General features: G+C 47.3%; 1 protein-coding gene across 6 annotated transcripts in view; it reads right to left on the bottom strand.

Annotated features, from left to right (window-relative positions):
• The window catches only part of LOC309330822 (uncharacterized protein), a 49,786-nt gene that overhangs the window by 15,525 nt on the left and 22,229 nt on the right, over positions 1 to 12,032 (bottom strand). The window contains exon 1 of one of the 6 annotated variants that reach the window (XM_081842709.1): positions 820 to 844. The exons of the other annotated variants lie outside the window; for them this stretch is intronic. The gene's annotated coding sequence lies outside the window, so the exon portion shown is untranslated. Of the gene's footprint in view, positions 1 to 819; positions 845 to 12,032 lie in introns of those variants that run through there. 6 annotated transcript variants of the gene reach the window in all.

Below are 12,032 nucleotides of genomic sequence, written 5' to 3'. Positions count from 1 at the left end.
CCCAGTGGTGGATTTGTCATTGAAATTCCACTCAGTATTGATCCAGAGCAGATTCCAATGTACAGTCATACCTTGGATCTCAAACGCCTTAGCTCCTGAACAAATTGGCTCCCAAACCATCGAAACCCGGAAGTGGGTATTCCAGTTTTCAAACGATTTTTGGAAGCTGAACGTCCGGCGGGGCTTCCACAGCTTCCTGCAGCCAATCAGAATACGTGCTCTGGTTTTCAAATGTTTCGGAAGTCAAATGGACTTCTGGAATGGATTCCGTTTGACTTCCGAGGTACGAGTGTATAGTTAGCAGAGTAAAAACTTAAACACGTTGCAGGATTCCCCCAAAAATAGATCAGATGCAATTGCATTTCATCCAGCAGAGTTTTCCTGCTACTGAAGGCAAATGAGTATAAATGGTCACAAATCCATTACATTCAGGATTGGCACTGTCCATAAGAAATCCAGATACAGCAGACTTAACTTAAACTTACAATAACTTACAATAAGACTAAACCTTAACGCTAAGCATATAATGTACCACACCAGAAGGAAGAGCGATAGAAAGAGTGAAACTCAGGCTTCTTCTGGCCTTATTATTATAGTCTGCATGATCTTGACAGAAAGAGATAACAGAACCAGTTTAAACCAGCTGTAACCCAAACATCACAACCCTTCTGCTTGTTTCTTTCACACAAACTCCCAGAAGCTTCCAGAACCCTCTTGAATTAAGTAGAATAGGAAAGATCTCTACACATCAGATCGATACTCTCTGCACTAAGAAATGCAAAATGACAGGATTATAGGATTTCCCCCTATGGACACCACCTTTTGCCTTGCGTGGGATTCAACTGTATTGTGAATGGCCTAGATATGTTACTTGTTGCCTCGCTCACATTGGAGGCAGCTGCCATGTCCATAGTTTTCTTGATTAAAGGTATAATCAAGCTGGTATGCTTGTTGGGAATGTTTTAGTGTGGAGGAGCGTGCCTTAATTCTGAAGGAAGTAGGACGTGTTGACCTTCAGGTCCACGGTGATGCATGGATCTAGGGGAAATAAATCAATTCAGAAAACATCAATGCAATCCCTGCATTAACTTGAGGGATATAAATCCTGCCGCCTCCCTGCTGCCTTGAAAAGAGGAAAGTTATAAATTAATAAGGCAGTCGCTCTTACGCAGGCACCATTCATTCCCTGGCATTAATTGGGGAGGAAAGGGGATTTATTTTAAAAACAAAACTAAAAAGGATTAAGTCGTTTGTAGTCTGTTTAAACACAAAAAGGATCTTGGCAGGACAACAGACAAATCTTACAGAGTCTGTGTATAGGCACAGATGTCAAAATATTCTAGATTCCTTCTCACTTTGGCTCACACTGAAATTAAAGGCTTTGAAATACACCATAAATTAGTTCTTAAAGTCTCTCTTCCTCCCACTCCACTTTTCTCCAGTGGACAAACTTGTAAAATGAGAGGTGTAGGTTTAAATTTTAATTTTTTTCTAACATTCCTAGAATCTCAGACAGGGTGGGGAACCAGATCTGGTTAGTGGGCCAGATACTTATCTCTCCTACCCTGGGGTTGGGGTGGGGAGGACAGAATAGGCTCACCTGCCACCATAACAACATCAAGTGATGAGCATAGGAACTTCAAAGCACCACATAGGGCTTACATTGACTAGCGGAATTGAAATCACCACCTATCAGCTGATAGGTGGTGACTTCAAGCCTGCTTCCAGCAGCGATCAGCTGTTTTATCAAGTTCCTTATGGGGCAGTCATGTACTTGAACCACTTGCATCTCTAACCACCGTGCACCTGAGGTCTTGTGTGATGCCAGTTGCAGGGCAGGTGGGTATGAATTGAGGAAATGGGCCAAACTGGGATCTATGTCGGGCCAAATTTGGCCTGTGGGATGGAGGCCCCCCACCCATATCTGGAAGGCAGGCTGTTTGGCTTTATTTGAGAAGGAATACTTTTAACTGCTGATATGAAAGGCTGCAAGGGGTGATGGAACAAAAGGAAGCAGGGAGGAAACCAGCCAAACCCAACAATCTGCTCTGTTCACAAAAAGTATATCTGAAAAGGTCACCTCAGCAGTCAATGATTTATTCATTATAGCCAGAAAGGCTGAGCAGACTCATGAATGTATTCCATCAACAAGACAAAGGAGGAGGAAATGCAAGGAAGATCAAAAGACTGCTTTAAAAAGAAAAAAAGAAATTTAAAGCCTGAAAGGGGAGTGTCTGGAGGAGATACAGAAGGAGGGGTCAACTGATAATATTGAATTGTAAAGTCTTACTAAATATGAGAAAGGAATCTGTCCCACTGAATGTGAACAGTTTATTATGGCGGCTGTTGGCACATCTAGACTGTCACTATTTTCAGAGAGGATTCAATCACATATTGGCAAATTGAGGTTGCAAAATTATTACTGATTGTGAGGTCTTGCACAACAAACGTACCGTATTTTTCGCTCTAAAGGATGCACTTTTCCCCCTCCAAAAATTGAGGGGAAATGTGTGTGCGTCCTATGGAGCAAATGCAGGCTCCTTGGCTTCAGCAATAGTAACACTAAGCCTCCAAAGCGCAGAGGGAGCGCTCCCTCCACGCTCCGGAGGCTTCGCGTTGCTTTCGCTGAAGCCTGGAGAGCGAGAGGCACAGCTCCTCCAGCAGGGAGAGGTTGCGCAGGGCTAAAGAGGAAGCCAAAACAGCCAGCGGGATCTATCCCTCTCGCTGCCTTAGCTTGTGCCATAGCCCCACGCAACCCCTCTGGAAGGGAGAGGTTGCTCAGCCTGTATGCTGCTCTTTGGGGCTGGGGGGGGGGGATAAGATTTTTTTTCTTGATTCCCCCCCCCCAAAAAAAAACTAGGCGCGCCCTATGGTCCGGTGCGCCCTATGGAGCGAAAAATACGGTACTTCCCCAAAAGAACATGCGTATCTTGTGATGGGAAAATGCAGTGGAAAGTGTGATATAACACACAGCAGCATACTTATACTGAGTAAGACCATTGGTCCATCCTGCTCAGGACTGTCTGCACTGACTGGCACAGGTTTTCCAGTTTTTTTCTCCCAGCCTCACCTAACCGATGCCAGATATTTACCTCTTTCCGGGACCTTTTGCATGCAAGGCAGATGCTGTGCAAATGAGCTATGACCCTTTCCCACTTGCTCAGTGACACATGATCATCAAACTTCCCTGTAAACAAATCATCACGCGTCCTCATTCAATAAGCAACATCGTCTCATCTCCCTACAAACAAATCAGAATGGAGGCACATTAAAGTGATCAACTGAAAGAACACAGAATTGTGTAAGTCAAGACACAGGTGTGAATAGTACAGGGACCGCAGTGGGATTGTGAGGGAGGAGCTTCGGGCTGAGGCCAGCATCACATTTCTTGGCTTCCATTTTGAAAACATACGTGGAGAGGCTGAGGCTGCCTGATCGCCATGGCGGAAGCAGATCCAGGAAATCAGCTGGGTGTCCACAAGATGACTGACCTGTGCATACTTATGGCTTGTTGACTGCAAATGGTGAATTGCGTGCTGGGGGGGTGGAGGAAGCAATAAGCCACGACAAGAGAGGAAGATAAGAAGAGTCATACAGGATCAGACCAACAGCCTGCTTCAAGGGGGGGGGGCAGTCAGATGTTTTACTTAAGTCCTTGAATCTGTTTTTTAGACAATCACTGCATAAGGACAAGATAATGCTGATTTGGGGCTAGCCCTAGATTACTGGTGTGTGTGTTTTGAGGGTTATTGTCTGAAAGGGAACCAATAAATATATTGGGCATTTAAAATTCAATCCCAATGTATCTTTGGATCAAACACCCACTTCCATTTAACCAGCTGTGTTGTTTTTAATTATGTTTTTATTCATTTTCTCCAAACCACACAAAAAGGATTGCCATCATACAATAACAGAAACAACAAAATCTCGAAAGACACCCCTTCTTCCAAGAATAAAAACTGTCATGTTCTACCTGATTGACATGTGTTAGGATCAAAAGAAAATGTCCTAAAATCTCTAAAATAATGTCCTAGTGTCCAGAATTAAATGGATCAAAAAATTCTGTATGCTACAGGGAGTCCCTTGTTGTTCATATATGTAATAAAGAGATACTGTTCCACTACATGTCTGTAGACTCCCCCCCCCCACTGCCATTTTTAACTTATATTTGAGTTTTCCATTTAGAGCAATCTGCGAGAACTTTTACTACCAAGGCATGACAGACACTCCTCCAAATCATTCCAGTATCTAGCAATCATCAACCTGGCGGCAACAAGCAAATGTCCAATTAAAGGCTTAAAATGTACAGACCATCTACAGAGCAGCTGTAGCCTCTGTGTTCGGAAAAATCTCAGTATAGGGTTGCATTCAATCCAATACATTTCAGAGTAGACCCGTCGAAATTAATGGACCTGACTAGCTTAGGTCTATTAATTTGAATGAGTCTATTCTGAGTTGGACTTGGCTGGTTACATCCCATAACCTAGAATGTTGTCCTGACCTTTGTTTGGCTCTCATTATACCAGCAAGTAAATGCGTATCATAATAATATATACCAAATTACTCATGTGTAGTTGTCATCCTTTGCATTTGCTGATTATAGCTTGGGGTGCCACAGGGCTCTGCAGATAATTACAGAGAAATGGTGCTTTGGTCTGCGAGTCTTCAAAAGCATGAGATTGTTTGCTTGCAAGCTGGAAAAAGTGCTCCTTTCGAGAAAGTACCAAGAACTATCTTGTTACGCGTGCGTGTGCATGTTTTTGTCTGTGCAAAATCTGGTGCCTTCTTGGTTCTCCTGGTCTTTACTTGAGTGCCCATATTTATTTGGTCATTTGTTTATTTTTTGCTTCAACCCTCATTCCTACAAGCTACAATTCTGGCCAAAGAAGAGACCATGTGATGGATGGTGACTTCATGGAGTAATTGTGCAATCTGGTGAAGGCTCCTTATTTCTGATAGTCCACAGCTGTGGTTATCTTAATGAGGCAGCTGGTTCTAGCCTTATCCTCTTACATCCCCCTTGCAGTTGCTTTTCCTTTAAACCCTGAAGAGCATTATCCACAATTTAAACTGGGGTACGCAAATCAGCAGAGCCTTGTTGTAGAAGCAGCCTAGGACTGAACCACTTCTGAATGTGGGGTGAGGTAGCTCTTTTCACAAAGGGAGGTACCTTCATAAATTAGTGGGGTATGCCATACTGTAAGTTTATTCCCTGATGTGCTAAAGCATGGGTAGGTAAACTAAGGCCCGGGGTCCGGATGCGGCCCAATCGCCTTCTCAATCCGGCCTGCGGATTGAGCGTGTTTTTACATGAGTAGAATGTGTCCTTTTATTTTAAATGCACCTCTGGGTTATTTGTGGGGCATAGGAATTCATTCATCCCCCCCCCAGAAAAATATAGTCTGGCCCCCCACAAGGTATTTGGGACAGTGGACTGGCCCCCTGCTGAAAAAGTTTGCTGACCCCTGTGCTAAAGTATCCTATGTGCAGGTGCTCCCCCCAACAATCTGCTTGCAGAAATAATACAGTCTGAGAGAGATGCAGCGAGTGGCTGGGGCAGCCCAGTCAGATGGTTGGGGTACAAATAATAAAATTATTAAAATTTATTATTACAATATTTTGCTACTTGTAGGATCTGCAACACAGTGTTGCAGTATGGAGTGCTTTGGTTGAGGGTTCCAGCCATGTGATTCAATTCCAACTTGTTTTGTCATAAATCAAGGCTGTGTACACACCATGTACTTAAAGCGTCCCAAAGCACCTGCATTTTACCCCTCACAGAGCTACGACTCCCAGCAACTCCAATTATCATTAATTAATTGATATATTAATATACCACCTTGTGATGGGATTATGAGCTACTTGTGTGTAAAAGTTCAGTCCCTCAGATCTTGGGCATGTTTCTCAAGACTCTGTGTACAGCGGAGCCCCTTAAGCATGACTCCCTTAATCGCTGGCAGAATCCGACAGTGGGCGTTTACGGAAACGACTCCAGCATAGAAGCTCCTTAACGGAAACGCGTCGTCTGGACTCTCGGCGTGACAGTTTCCGGCGAGGAGTGGGTGTACCTATAGGAGGTCCTGAGACTTCTCCACTGTTTTCGCTGGAAGATTCCTTGAGCCAGTCTGGCGCCTCACTCTCTCTCTGATCTCCCACACTCCCCCTACTGGTGCCTTCCCCCGCTGCTGAGTCTCTCCTAGCTTCTGAGAGCCCCTCCACCACCTGCCTTTCCAATGGCAGTTCCCTGACATCCACCTCCCCCCCAGGGCCCCCTTCACCCCCTCCCGCCCCCTCCTTTACTGGCAGTGAGGATGGAAAACCCCGGAAAGAACACTCCTCGTCGTCAGAGGATTCAAACACTTCTCTCCACTGACTCCCGTCTCTTCTCCCTGAGTCCCCCTCCTCGTCGGAGTCTATTCCCTCCTCCAGCCCTGATTCCAGGAACCCTTCGAACTCTTCTTCTTCATCGGTGGTGCCGAAGTGTTCCCTCCCGAACCGTGCTACGGGCTGAGGTTTCCTTGGGAACCGTTGATGAAACGTTTCTATTAAAACCTCGTCATTGACCTCCTCTGCCGGTACCCACGTGTTTTCTGATTCCGGTTCCCCTTCCCATACAACCAAATACTCCACCTGATTTCCTTTCCACCTGGAATCAATGATTTCTGCCACCTGCATGTTGCGTTCCCTTTCTTCTATGACTGGTGTTTGAGTGACCTCCCGTTCACGTTTCCCCCACTCCCGCCCTTCTCGGTATGGCGACAGTAAGGACCTATGAAATACTGGGTGCAGTTTCATGTGGTTGGGCAACCTGAGTTTGAATGCTACCGGGTTGACCTGTTGTATGACCTCAAAAGGTCCTAGCCGTTTGGGTCTCAATTTCTTACACCCTCCCTTGAACGGCAGTCCTTGGGTGGACAGCCACACCCGGTCCCCCACCCTTATGGTTTCACCTTCCCTTCTGCTTCTGTCTGCTTGCTTCTTGTATTCTTCCTTGGCCCTCTCTAAGTTAAGTTGGAGTTGTCTGTGGATCGCTTCCATCTTTTCCACAAAGTGTTCCGCTGCTGGGACACTCCATCTTTCCCCTCCTTCTCCTGGGAATGCCCTAGGATGACACCCATAATTTGCCAGGAAGGGACTCATCCCTGTCGACACATTCTCCGCGTTGTTGTAGGCAAATTCTGCCAGGGCCAACTTATCTACCCAATCATTTTCTCTGTCATTTACATAACACCTCAGGTATTGTTGTAAAATACCGTTTGCCCTTTCCGCCTGCCCATTTGTTTCTGGGTGTCGGGCACTCGAAAAATTGACTTCTACGTGCAGTAAGCTCATGAGCTTCCTCCAGAACCTGGAAGTAAATTGTTTCCCCCGGTCTGAGACCACCCTCAAGGGGGCGCCATGCAACCTAAAAATATGCTTTACAAACAACTGGGCGGTTTCTTCCGCTGTGACCGCGTGTGAACAGGCTATAAAATGGCACATCTTAGTTAACAGGTCTACCACCACCATGACAGCTGTCTTCCCTTTGGATTTTTGCAGATCCGTCATAAAATCTATGGATACTGCCTCCCATGGCCTTTCTGGTGTGGGTAAGGGTTCCAATAGCCCCGCTGGTGCCCGCCTCTCCCCTTTTGCTCGTTGGCATCGGTCGCACCCACTTACATATTCCCGTACGTCTTCCCTCACCTTGGGCCACCAAAACTCCCTGGTAACCAACCACATGGTTTTGTGTTGCCCGAAGTGCCCCGCTGTGGGGCTGTCGTGCAATTGTTTGAGCACCCGGCCCCTCAATTCCCCTTCCGGTATGTACAGTGCCCCCTTGTAATACAACGTTCCGTTCCTTTCCTCAAAACCCCCTGTGTTCTCTCCACCTCCCCGGAGTCCTCTGAGTTTATCTTGGGCGTAATCATCGTTCTCGGTTCCCTCTACCAGTTCTCTTTGCCCCACCAATGCCGCCCCACACACCCAGTGGTCCTCGGGAATGATATGTCTCTCCTCTGGCGCTCCCTCCCCCTCCAAATAATCTGGTTTTTGAGAGAGAGCGTCCGCTCTGACATTCTCCTTCCCTGGCACGTAGCAAATTTCAAAATGGAATTTGGAGAACTCCTGGGCCCATCTCACTTGTCTCTGGTTCAGTACTCGGGCAGTTCTCCAGTATTCTAGATTTTTGTGGTCGCTGCGCACTTGGACCTTGTGCTGCGCTCCGATCAGCAAATGTCGCCATCTCCGGAACGCTTCATGAATGGCGAGTAGTTCTCGGTCGTACACGGTGTAGTTCCTCTCGGATTTGTTCAACTTCCGCGAGAAGAAGGCACACGGTCTCCATTCCGACGTATCTTTTCCCGGCTGTAGAAGCACCGCCCCCACCGCTCGGTCTGACGCGTCAGTCTCCACTCTCATTGGTTGCCGTAGATCCACGTGCAAAAGTTGTTCTTCCGACGCAAACGCCTTCTTTAAACTTTCGAACGCTCGCTGCGCCTCTTCCGTCCAGACAAATTTCTTCTTGCTGCTGAGACAATCAGTGATGGGCGCCGTTAAGTGGGCAAAGTTTTTGATGAACTTCCAATAGAAGTTCCCGAAGCCCAGGAATCTTTGCACGTCCTTCTTAGTTTTCGGTGTCTTCCATTCCAGTACCGCTTGAACCTTGCTGGGATCCATGGCCAATCCCTTGTCTGACAACCTGTACCCCAAGAATTCCACCTCTCTGGTATGAAACTGACACTTCTCCAGTTTCACCCACAGCTGGTTTGCTTGCAGTCTACTCAGTACCTCTCTTACGTCCCGCACATGCTGCTCCTCATTCTCTGAGTACACCAAGACGTCATCTAAGAACGCTACACAGTTCTTGTAAAGCAATGGTCCCAGGACATGATTCATGAACGATTGAAAACAGGCTGAGCCCGCCTGTAGTCCGAAGGGCATAACGAGGTACTCAAAGGCCCCCAAAGGGGTGAACATAGTGGTTTTCCACTCGTCTCCCTTTCTCATATGTATCAGGTTATACACCCCCCTTAGGTCCAGCTTGGTAAAAATTTTCCCTTTCCTCACCCGGGTCAAAATGTCATCGATTCTGGGCATGGGGAAAGTCACGGGTTCAGACACTGCATTTAGGGCCCGGAAGTCCACGACCAATCTGGGTTTATCCGTGTGTTTTTTTGTCCACAAAGAACACTGGGCTGCCCCCCACCGCTCGTGACTCTCTGATGAAACCTCGCTTGAGGTTCTTGTCAATGAACTCCCTTAACTCCTGCATCTCCCTGTCTGACATTGCATACAGCTTGCCCACTGGCAGTTGTGCTCCTGGGAGTAAGTTAATTTGACCGTCAAAGGGTCTGTGCGGGGGCAGTTTATCTGCTTCTCTTTCGCTGAAGACGTTAACCAAGTCGGCATATTGTCGTGGTACCTCCCCTTTATCTGTTACTTCCATCCCTGCTAGCGTGGCCTGGGCTTCTACCTGCGCTTCCCCTCCCTTGCAGTGTGCCAGGCAATACGCTGACCCAAATGAGACTACTCTCTGGTGCCATCCCACTAGCGGGTCATGCAGCGCTAGCCAGCTCATTCCCAATATGATGGGCGCTCCTCCCAGGGTAGCCACATTAAACGCTATGACCTCCGTGTGTCTTGCCACCCTGATTATCATGGGAACAGTCTGGAGGTTAACTTCTCCCCCCAACAGCTCCCTCCCATCAATTGTTGTCACCTGCAGAGGGTTACTTAAAGGAACAGTCTGTATCTGGTGTTCCGCTGCAAACTCCTTACTCATAAAATTGCAGGAGCTGCCTGAGTCCAATAGCGCCTTTATCTTTAGCGGATGTCCGTTTGGTAGCTCTAGCACCACCTCCACGACAAGCGCTGGTCTTGGGGGTTCAGGCTTGGGCACATTTACTGCTCTTTGGCCTGGTTGCTGTGCCCCGATGCTGGCAACCAGGCGTTGGCTTTTACCTGCTCCTTAACCCCCTCCTCTTCCCCCCCAACAGCTCCCGCCATTCCTTGCCATCCCTTCCTCTGAGGGCAGACTCTGGCAAAGTGACCTGGCTGTTGGCAGAGGAAACACTTCTTGGCGCTCTTTCCCTCTTTCTTCCGCCCTTCATTGGCGTTTGAAACTCCGCGCGCACACGCTGTTCCAATCTCCATCGGTTCTACTGGCGGTGACTGCTGCCCTAGTATCTCTGGAATGCGGAACTCACTCCAACGTTACCCTTTCCCTTCCCGCTTTTCCAAGGCTCTTGCCTCTTGGCGCGCTCCGATGGCAAGCGCTGATTTAGTCAATTGGTCCATAGACTCCGCCCTGGGCGCGCGGGAAAGTTCATCCTTCACCGCCGAGGATAACCCTTCTTCGAAAAGCATTTGAATTGGGTCTGCAGACAGGTCCCACCCCAGTTTATGGATCAACATTGTAAACTCAGTCCAGTACTCTCGGACAGAGCGGTTCCCCTGTTTACACGCCATCAATTGTCTGCGCACCACCCCCTGCTCGATCTCACTGGAAAACATCAGGTCCATGGCACGAAAAAATTTCCTCGTGTCCTTTAAAACGTCACTGTTCCCTGCCATCAGGGGCCTCACCCAGTCCTTTGCCCCACTTTCCAGGTGCCCAATGACAAACGCCACTCTCAATTCCTCATCTGGGAAGTCATCAAACTGCAGATTGAGGGCGTATTGCATCTCAGTCCTAAAGGCTTGATAATTTCTGGGATCACCCCCAAACTTTTGCACCAACCCTGGCACCTTCCTGGCAAGTGGGGTGGTTTTGCCCTTGTCTGCATCCTGAGCCCGCCTCTCTTCGAGCCTCGCCGTTTGCAGCGCTAGCTGGAGTTCCAACACCCTGTACCTTTCTTCCAGGCTTGGACCCGCTCCAGCTCCTCCTGCGTCTCCGGCTCCGGTTGGGTTGCTCATGATGCCTTTTGCACAAGCGCTTACAGAGACTGTCGAATTGCTGTGATGGGATTATGAGCTACTTGTGCATAAAAGTTCAGTCCCTCAGATCTTGGGCATGTTTCTCAAGACTCTGTGTACAGCGGAGCCCCTTAAGCATGACTCCCTTAATCGCTGGCAGAATCCGACAGTGGGCGTTTACGGAAACGACTCCAGCATAGAAGCTCCTTAACGGAAACACGTCGTCTGGACTCTCGGCGTGACAGTTTCCGGCGAGGAGTGGGTGTACCTATAGGAGGTCCTGAGACTTCTCCACTGTTTTCGCTGGAAGATTCCTTGAGCCAGTCTGGCGCCTCACTCTCTCTCTGATCTCCCACACTCCCCCTACTGGTGCCTTCCCCCGCTGCTGAGTCTCTCCTAGCTTCTGAGAGCCCCTCCACCACCTGCCTTTCCGATGGCAGTTCCCTGACACCACCTATATACCCAAATGGCTTCTAAACAGTTTACAACTGTAAAAATCAATATATAATTAAAATACACGATAACAAACCACTGGGGCGTTAAAACATCCTTAGTTAAGCTATGCCATAAAGCAAACAGTCAAAACAAGAAAACCTGATGTTCATAAGGATGAGAGATAAAAACTGCAAGGTAAATAAGCATATTAAGGAGTATGAAATGACGTACACTGGTGGAGGGAAGTCACATAGGTGTAGTATTTATTTTTGTATTCTTTGTATTTATTTGTACTCAAGTTTTTTGAAATGAGTGAGTATATGTTTGGTTGTACGTGCATATTAATAAATAAATAAACAAATAAATAAACAAATAAATAAATAAATAAATAAATAAACAAATAAATAAACAAATAAACCTGCTGTTCAGTTCAGGGAAATGCTTGCTTAAAGAGGTGTGTCCTCAGAAGCCAATGGAATGCCATCATCGATGGGACATTACCAAAAACGGGGGCCACCAGTGAAAATGCCAACTTCTATGTTACCACAAGCCAATAATCATCAGGCAATGGCAAAACTACATGGGCTGCCTTAACAAACTACAGTTCCCAGGATTATTTGGGGTTGGGGTGGGAGTCATGTACTTTAAATATATGGTGTATATGCAGCCCAAAATCGGATAGGTCCTAAGGAAACCAGGGC

This window comes from Podarcis erhardii (assembly GCF_964252035.2).
Source record: "Podarcis erhardii genome assembly, chromosome: 15".
NCBI classification, from domain to species: domain Eukaryota; kingdom Metazoa; phylum Chordata; class Lepidosauria; order Squamata; family Lacertidae; genus Podarcis; species Podarcis erhardii.
This window is presented reverse-complemented; position numbering and strand designations above follow the sequence as displayed.